Source organism: Monodelphis domestica, chromosome 6 (assembly GCF_027887165.1).
Source record: "Monodelphis domestica isolate mMonDom1 chromosome 6, mMonDom1.pri, whole genome shotgun sequence".
Lineage (NCBI taxonomy): Eukaryota > Metazoa > Chordata > Mammalia > Didelphimorphia > Didelphidae > Monodelphis > Monodelphis domestica.
Genome location: NC_077232.1, coordinates 114,952,518 through 114,960,592, shown reverse-complemented (window position 1 = coordinate 114,960,592; position 8,075 = coordinate 114,952,518). Strand labels below are relative to the sequence as shown.

At 33.4% G+C, this 8,075-nt stretch overlaps 1 pseudogene; it reads right to left on the bottom strand.

Moving 5' to 3' along the window:
* Positions 1-3,300: 3,300 nt before the first annotated feature.
* Positions 3,301-4,166, bottom strand: LOC130455225 (calnexin-like; annotated as a pseudogene).
* Between the last annotated feature and the right edge of the window lie 3,909 nt (positions 4,167-8,075).

Genomic DNA, 8,075 nt, shown 5'->3' with positions numbered 1-8,075 from the left:
ACCAAATAAATGAAAGTGACTAACATATCAGATATATCAAAACTGCTTAGAATAAGGTAGACAATATGGAATATAGAAGCAGGGAGAGCCTGAAGAATAATACCAGTATGAAAATATTATGAGTAAAATGAATTCCAAAAAGACAGATAATTATACAGTAATTAAAAGAGAATTAATATTCCTTCCTGATTTATTAGAATTTATTAGAAAAAAATAAAAGTAAAATAAACAGTTAAATATTCAGCTGTTTAATTTAAATCTAAAAGACGTATGGAATTTTCTGAATGGAAATATTCAAATATATCCATATTTCTTAGCAAAAACTTTTTTATAATATTGTATCACATTTTACTTTTAGTAAACTTTTTCCAGTTGACACTCATGCACTATTTGTGGAGTTCTGAACTGATGCAAATAGTCTGATGAATAATTTGGGGGTATGTGTGAAGTGCTAAAAAATTAGGTATACCCTGTATTATTACTATGTCAAACATTAATATTATGTCAAATTATTAATTTAAATTAATATTAATATGATGTCAAAAAGGATTTACAAAAGGGAAAGGGACCTGTTGGTACAAAATATGTTAATAAGCAGTTCTTTTTGTGGTGACAAAGATTTAGAAACTGAGGGGATATCCATGAACTGGTGACTGGCTAAAAAAGATAATCATCTAACCCTCACAACCCTGAACCAGAGTAACTATTATTATCCCCATTTTAAATATGAGAAAATTGAAGCAGAAAGGCATTGATGAGCTATTCTCAAAGCTATTGATGAGCTAGTAATTGCCTGAGATTGGATATGAATTCAGGTCTTTCTGACTACATGGGCCAGCACACTATCTACTACATTTCTTAACTGGCCATCAAACAGTTAATATAACAAATCCAAGCAAAAGATAAAGAAATAAATGAATACTTAATAGTGAAATCCTGAATAATGACTAGAACTAAGAAAAAAAACAAAGAAAAAATAAAAATATGAAAGAGAATGTCAATTATGAAATAACATACCAATAGTTACTAAACTATAGTTATAGCAGTTCTTAGAAGAAGGGGGAAGAGCAAAGGAAAAAGAATGGTTACAATGTGCCAAATACCATGCTATAAATAATATCTGAATTAATCATCATAATAATACTGTGAGATAAATATCTACATTATTCATGTTTTACAGTTGAAGAAAACCATTTAAGTGACTTCCCCCAAAACACAGCTAATAAGTGACTTGTGTCCCATTCCAACCCTCTATTCACAGTGACAGTTATCTGAATTTATATAGCTGAAATATACATTAATATGTGAAAAGGATTAACTCTATGTACAATATTAAATGGGAATATGGCAAAATAACCAAATCCAATATAAGTAAAAAGGATAAAATAGAGAATAAGAGATAGAAATCAACTGGAATATAAAATTGAATATGGAGTAAGTTGCTATATGCTTTAACATAAAATATCAAGTACATGAGTGCAAAATTGAGAGACCTCTAATAGGTAGGTATTATAAAGACAACTTCTGGATTTTAGTGTGTGGAAACTTTGATAAGATTCATTGGCTTCAAAAAATAATGTATTGCTAAATCTGCCAGATGAAATGTATAATATTAAGAATAAGGGGGAAATAGCTCTTCTGTATGCCTCTATGGTTTTGGGAAACCAAGCTAAAGTATTATGTTCAGTTTTTCATGCCACATTTTAGGAAAGATGTAGATGATATATATTAACTATTGGGAATAATAATTAGCTTGATAACAAGATTGGTATAAGAAAAGTAAAACTGTGGATGATAGCTTGAAATCATTATGTTAAATCAATAATCATTTATTTCAAAAGGCTTATTATGTGCTAAGCACTTTCTGATCGCAAGAACCTTAAAAATAAAAGACATAGGACAATAAAAATTATGAAAAAACAAGAGATACATAGGATAAACAGGAGATATCAGAGGTAAAGAACTGGTGATTAAGAGAATCAAAAAGTCTTCCTGTGCAAGGTGGAAATTTAGCTGAAATCTAAAGGAAGTCAGAGAAGCAAAGAGATGAAGAGAAAGAAGAGAATTCTAAGCATGGTGAACATTTAATGACAGTACATGGAATAAGGACATGAAGGACTGTTCCTGGATTACAGATCTTACTGGACAAAAGAGTAGAAGTGGGGAGCAGAAAATAAGGTTTAAGAAGGCTGGAAAGAATTGATTTAAAAGTTAAATAAAGGATTTTTATATTTGATGCTTTTGGTGATAGAGAGCTGAAATTTAGTTAATGATTGCAGGCAGGAGACATGGAATAAGGTGAAGAGCAAATTTAGATTACTTGAAGGTTGCCATGTGAAAATGGAATAAGAACACGTGTTCAGAGGCCAATCAGTAAGAATTCCAGAAAGAGAGATTTTTGGTTTAATTTAAATGAAAAAAAATCCCTTCCAATAAGAGGTATTCAAAATTTTACTAGCAGTCTTTAAATACAGTGAGGTGACTTGTCATGGTAAATCATTACATTCTATTTAGATCTATTCCAGCAGGGATCTTGTTAATATTTGGGTTGAACTAGATGGCTACTTTGGACCCTCCTGATGGAGATTCTATAATTCTTTGATTCTGTGATCTAGACCTTCTATTTCTATTTTTTTAGTGGAAAAAGAAGGACCTTTTTTGTAGCTTTCATTTTAATACAACTTAATCAAACAGTATCTATTATGGTCTTGGAATTCTCCCCCAATCTCAAATCTCCTGAAGTGGAAGAATAAAAAAGTGGCAGAGAGGAATCAATATTATCTACACAAATGACTTTAATAAAAACATGATTATCAATTTAAAGGGACATAGACACTTCAATGTTTTGGAATATTGAAGTTTATAAAAAACTACATTATAAAAACTGCAATTCATCACCTAGCTTTTTTCTAAACTTTGCTGTTATTTTTCCATAGCTAGATTAACACATTAAATTAAGTCATGGTTCTTGAAGATTGGCAATATTCTAGTATTTTAAACCAAACACAAGAAATAAAAAAACCCCACCAGGTTAGTTGCTTCATGTTAAATACAGAATCCATAACCCACACATTAAATGCTTTCTTTCTCCAGGAATGGTGTTCTTTATATCACAATTTCAATTAATTAATGTTGGATGCTCAAAATGGCAGTGGATAGTGTTTGAGTGGAATCTCTTGATAGTGATATCTTGAGGTTTTTCTGGGTTTCAGCATATAAGGTGTATCCCAAGTCCTCTTGCTAGGATCACATCCAGGAGTAGGGGGAAAAGGGAATCACAGATCAAGTTCTTAAATTCTTTCAGTCTGTTCCTGGCTTTCTGTTTCTGGGTTAACTGTTCAAAACTTCATCTTCCTCTGCTTTAGGTTTTCTATTGTCATCCTCTTGACTTACATTACCTGCATCCTCTTCAGCATCACTTTTTTTGCTTCTCTTCAAGTTTCTCTTCAATCTCTTATTCATCTTTCTTCTCCTTTTTTCTCTGCTTTCTCCTTTTCCTCCTCCTCTTCCTTCACATCTGGTTGAGGAGCATCTGTCTTCTTATACTCTGTAGCACTAGGTTGTTTCTTTCCAGAACAGACAAGGAACAATGGCAAGGCCACAGTGAGAATATAGACCACCCAAAGCCATGGACATTCTTCAACTGCCTCAAACATTTGCCCCATTACACCAGGCTCTGCAGCCCCATTAGCAGCTTTTTTCAGACCCCACCCATCATTGGCCCAATCATCTGCAACTGCTTGGTCTGCACAAATAATAAAGTTGTCAAAAAAGATATCTGATGTCATGGACCACAGCTCCAGGCCCACAGCACTGAAAGGAGTCACTTTTAAAGGCTTTATATCTTCAAAGAAATCTGGGTTTGGAATCTTCCTTGGTTTCTGGATTCCTTGGTAGTTAGGATTGTAAATCATAAGTGCTTTCCATTTGCCTTTGTAATTGGGATTGTCAATGGTAGGTCTTTGCCAGACACCACAACCAGGGGCTGATTCATATTTTGGGTTTGCAATTTGGGGAGCCTCCCATTCTTCATCCATATCTTCATCCCAAACTTCTGGCTTCTCTGAATCTGGGTTAGATACATAGTCAGATTCCTCATCCACCGAGCCTTCAGGTTTTGTAGCATCCTCATCTAGAATCTTAGCAGGAGCAGTTATAACCACAAAAATGTGGGTTTCAAGACTGTGAATTGCCAAAACTGTAAAGATAATTTTTAGTGTTTTGACTTAAATCAAGAATAAGTGGTCGCCATGGGAAAAATCCCAAATATGAAAATACCCAAGTCAGCTGGGTTTTATGGAGATTTTAATTAATAGAAATGAAGGAATTTAAGGGAAGGGAGAGAGAGAGAAAGAGAAAATAGTAGGAAGGGCCTAGGGCAAATGGCCTAGGCCTGAGCCTTAAGAAAGACTAGTCAGTCTTTTATCACTCACCACAAGATCTTCCTAAAGCAAAACTCCAGTCCTTCACTGAAATCCTCAACTCCTGAACTGATTTCAGAGACACAGCTCCTTCAACTAACTGCAAACTCCAAACTCCACAGTGAACTCCCTGAACTGAGTTCAGAGAGCTCCTTTTAAAGAGAAATTTCTCTTATTACACCTCCCCTAAATTTTCACATCTGCCAATCACAGTAGAAGTTTTCCCCAGGACTGTCCATTCTTAGTTCACATTTTCTTTTGTTATCACCTTCTCTGATTAGATTATATCTTCTGAGTATTTCACATCTCTTTTCTAAGCTTGACCTTTGTAAGTTGCTTGACCTTTTAGTGATTAATTTAATCTTTATAGGTACTTAGCACCCTTTTGTATTAGATCTAAAATTAGACCACGTAGCTTAGGGTTTTTGTTTCACTATAAGTAGGAGTTGGGGACTTTTCATTGTTCAAACAGTAATTTTACAACTTTATCTTCTTCCCTAAGGAAGCTGAGCAGGGTGGAGTAATTTTAAAGTTCTCGATACATTCCTGACTAAGTACCTCCATTGTAGGAAATGGGGAATAGCTTAATCAAATCTTCTGAAGTAGAGTCTGAGCAATGTTAAGATTCACAATCCCCCATCATGATCATTGGGAGTTTAGTCTCCCCATTGATCATTTAACATAATCATCTTATAGTCCTAAACACACTTCTAACTACAGATGTACACAATATTCAATTTTCTAAGAAGAATTTACAGTAGTTATGGAGGAATAGAAAGAAAGAAAGAAAGCAAAACCAATGTTTTTCTAGGCACATGGACAGAAAGCCAAATTAGGGGCAGTCTCCTTGGCATAAAAGTGTACATTTAAAATAATTGTTCAATAAAACTTCAGTTCAATCAAACACACCCAAAGTACATTCTTGATTTTCTTGCTGTATTGTAGGTTTTCTGGCATCTTTCTGCAACATTTCATTCTCTGGATTTAGGAGTTAGCAAACTTTTTCCTTGAAGATCTTTTCTTGAACAAAATCAAAATCTTGGGTTTTTATAAAAATACAATCTCAAACAAAAAATAAAAAATCTTGGATTTTATATTAAAATATAATCCTCCCTGAAGTGGGTGTTAAAAAAATATCCAGTTCAGCTCAGGATGCAATGTTGAGTTATGGGGGTGTATGAGTCAATTATCAAAAGAAGAGAAAAAAAAACAAAAAAGTAAAAAAATAAATTCAAAATAGGGCCTTGTATAGGTCCAATTTAGAGTAATTTCTAATCCCACAAATTTGTAGGACAAAATGCAGTAATATTTCACTTACTCATTTGCAGCCAAGACTACAGGAAGTTGCCATACTACAAGAAGGAAAGGAACTAGAATTCTATTTTGATAGGGAAGCATCATTCCCTGGTCTGTTTTTTTGTCATTTTCAGGGATATAGGGAGCCAGCATGATAGTCAAATTTTGTACTTGTATGAGTACTTTGCAAAGAGTGTAGATACAAGGAAGTCCTATGAATTAACATATGCCAAGCATCACAGCTTAGAGTCTCACACTAATTTCAACTCCTTCCATATTAGCATAGAAGTTCATCAGTCCCACATGGATTGGTTTCATTTTGACCTGTGTGATCTTTTTGGCACTTTTCAGGTTAAGTCTGGGCTCCTTGTTTTTATCCCATTTTCTGGAATCAGACACAAACATTAATCACAGTCCCCATAATATTTTATCAATAAATGGTAGGTTCCCATAGTTTAAAGCTTTTGGGTATGCATTGGGATGGGTATGCATTGACATTAAAGCGAGTATAAATATGTATTAAACTTCTATTACTGCAGCAAAAACATTAATTATATGTACCTTTAGTATGATAAATGAGAAAAAAGGAAAAGAAAGTTGTAAGGGAACTCATTAAAATAAATAGAAAAGCTAAATAAAAATGCAAAAGTGTTCTATAAAACTGTATGTCTCTGTGTATTTGCATACACATAACTAGTTTTACATACCATGTACTTTTTTAAACTTTGCTCATTTAATAAATAAATAAATGAATTAATTTTAATATTTTTCTATGACTACATGAATCATGTTCTTTCCTCCCTTATACAGCATCTCTGCCATAGCCAATGAGCAATTCCACAGGGTTTTACAAGTATCATCGATCAAGATCTATTTCCCTATTGTTAATATTTGCAATAGAGTGATATTTTAGAGTCTACATCCCCAATTATATACCCATCAAACCATGAGATCAAGCACTTTTTTTCTATGTTTCTACTTTCACAGTTATTTCTCTGAGTATGGATAGAGTTCTTCCTGATAAGCCCCTCAGAATTGTTCCAGATCATTGCATTGATGCTAGTAAAGAAGTCTATTATGTTTGATTGTGTCACAGTCTTTGGATACAATGTTCTCCTGATTCTGCTCCTCTAACTCTATAACAATTGTTTGAGACTATCCCAGTTCAAGTATAATTCCCCCCAGTTTATTATTCCTTTTAGCACAAGAGTATTCTATCACCAACACATACCACAACTTGTTCAGTCAATTCCCCAATCGAAGAACATCCCTTTATTTTCCAATTTTTTTCTACAACAAAAAACGTAGCTATAAATATTTTTGTACACATATTTTCCCTATTTTCTCTTTGGAGTACAAACCAAGCAGTGGTATGGCTGGATCAAAGGGCAGGCAGTCTTTTAAAGTCCTTTTGGCATAGCTCCAAATAGACGTCAAGAATGGTTGGATCAATACACTAGCAATGCATTAGTGTCCCAATTTTACCACAACTCTTTCAACATTTATAACTTTCCTTTGCTGTCATATTAGCCAATCTACTAGGTGTCAGTTGGTACCACAGAGTTGTTTCAATTTGCATTTTTCTAATTATAAGAGATTTAGAACACCTTTTTATTTGCTCATAGTTTTGATTTATTTGAAAACTGCCTATTCATGCCCTTTGCCCATGTATCACTTGGGGGATGGCTTAATTGTTTGTACAATTGATTTAGGTCCTTTAAAATTTAAGTAATTAGACCCTAGTCAGAGGTTTTTGTTATGAAGATTTTTTCCTAATTTGTTGCTTTTCTTCTAATTTTGGTTGCATTGGTTTTGTTCGTCAAAAACTTTTTAATTTGATATAATCAAAATTATTCAGGTTATATTTTGTAATATTCTCTATATCTTGCTTGGTCTTAAAATTTGTCCTTTTCCATAAATCTGACATGTATTCTATTCTATGTTCACCTAATTTATTTATAGTTTCTTTATATTTAAGTCATTCACCAATTCTGAATTTATCTTGGTGTAGCATGTGAAATGTTGAGCTAAACCTAACCTTTCCCTTACTGTCTTCCAATTTTCCCAGTGGTTTTCATCAAACAGTGGATTTTTGTCTCAAAAGCTTGGAACTTTGCATTTATCATAGACTGTCTTGCTGAGGTCACTTAACCCAAGTCTCTTCCACTGATGCTCCTTTCTGTCTCTTAGCAAGTACCAAATTGTTTTGCTTACCACTGCTCTATAGTATTGTTTAAGATCGGGTGCTGCTAGACTCCCATCCTTCCAATTTTTTCATTATTACTTTTCACATTCTTGATCTTTTGTTTTTCCAGATGAACTTTGCTATATTTTTTTTGTAATTCAGAAAAAAATTTT